This window comes from Hypomesus nipponensis, chromosome 23, assembly GCF_054491055.1.
Source record: "Hypomesus nipponensis isolate SF chromosome 23, ASM5449105v1, whole genome shotgun sequence".
In the NCBI taxonomy this organism is placed as follows: domain Eukaryota; kingdom Metazoa; phylum Chordata; class Actinopteri; order Osmeriformes; family Osmeridae; genus Hypomesus; species Hypomesus nipponensis.
This window is the reverse complement of record NC_140383.1, coordinates 3,152,580-3,154,270: the sequence shown is the minus strand read 5'-3', so window position 1 is coordinate 3,154,270 and position 1,691 is coordinate 3,152,580.

Below are 1,691 nucleotides of genomic sequence, written 5' to 3'. Positions count from 1 at the left end.
CCATTCCGCACCTACTGTCAGACGTTATAACTCAAAGCATGTACTTGTTGGACCAGCCATTGTTCACAGTGTGAGATAAGACCTTCTGGAAAAGACCAGAAGCGAATAAAGTGAATGCATAGCCACAGGAAGTGGAGCTGACCTTGTAACGGCCTGAGATGGTGTGGGAGCAAATTGCCATAAATTACAGGTGGCAGCCAGTAATTTACACCTCCCAGAAAAACATGCTGTATCTGGACGGAAACACAGAGGTTATGTGGAGCGTCTAAACATTCAAAAGCCACTTTGTCTCTGTGCCTCCGTCCTACGGGCACGTTGACACATCACTATTATCAGTCCGAGTGTTACGTGTTTGTCTGGTAGATGCTTCAGTTAATTACACCGCACTCATGCCATGAATTGTCGGTGTCCGTTGAATATTGGTTAAGTTGCAGCTGGTAAAAATAACAAACAATAACAATCATTGTGTTATTGCGTCAGTATTGTGGTGTACCTGTCAACCTTTTGCTTTCTGGTTCTTCCTCTCTGTCTCTCCCTCTCTCTCCCTCTCTCTGTCCTTGAGTGACAGTGCCATACCTACTTCCAGTGTCACTTTTCATCACATGACCTATTTTCTGCTGACTACTTTTGCTCAGTCTATCACTCAGTCCGATTTGCAGTGACAAGAACAGATTAAGCATTCAGTCTAATGGAGAAGAGAGGAAATGGCTTTGCTAGGTCTGTGCATCATATCAGCAGTGCATTAGATAACCCACAGTATCTGCATCTTCAAATAACAGTCACAGGCTTGGTAAGGTTCTCAAACTGTTACTGGAATGGAGTCCATACTGAGACATACAGCACAAACAGTATGTGTGATACTGCAGCGCGTGTTGTACCTAGAAAAATGATGTGGGTCCCATTTGAGATCCTTAGGATCACTTCCCAAAAGCCTTGTGTGATGCAAGAACACAGGAGGGAACATTACAAGACAACAGGAGCTACCTATTCACAAAATCTTTCCCCAATTAATAATGCAGCTGCTCAGCTGATTCATTATTAAATAATGTGTCCTGGTTTTTAGGGCTTTGAAAGTCTGGTTTTACTCTGTGAAAAGGTTCCATAGCGGGAGTGACTTGCGGTACATCTGGGATGTTGAAACTTATGCCGAACACATACCGGACATGTGTCATATGATTGACCACTCATCTATATTTTATCCTGTGTGACATTCAAAAAGAATTTCCCTGGTGCTTTCTGCTGGCTCTGGCAAATTATTCTGAAATAGAAAGGACAACTCTTTGAGCTATGTTGAGACTTCTGTTCTCCAGCTCTCCTCTCTGGATCGCTCTCCTTTCTTGCTCTCCTTCTCTCTGCTTCAGTTTCCAGTGGCAACCTCATCTCTCTCTCTCTGTCCCCTCTCCCTTGTTTGGAAAGACAGCAGTGTCTCTCATCATCAGAGGGGATTGAGGCCTCTGAAATGGGACTGTGAAATGGGTCACATTCTCCTCTTTAGTCCTCCTCATGAGTTATTCAGAGGAGCTCCACAGACTGCCTCGCTCGGAGACGACAGGCTTGTCAGGTCACAAACTGTGCCTCCCACACCGGCTAACTAGTAACTCCCACTGCTGTCGTCAAGCGTATTATAGGGTGTCGGAGACACCTTGTGTTTTGACGTAGCTGTCCACTTTGTTGTGAGGTGGACATCAAAG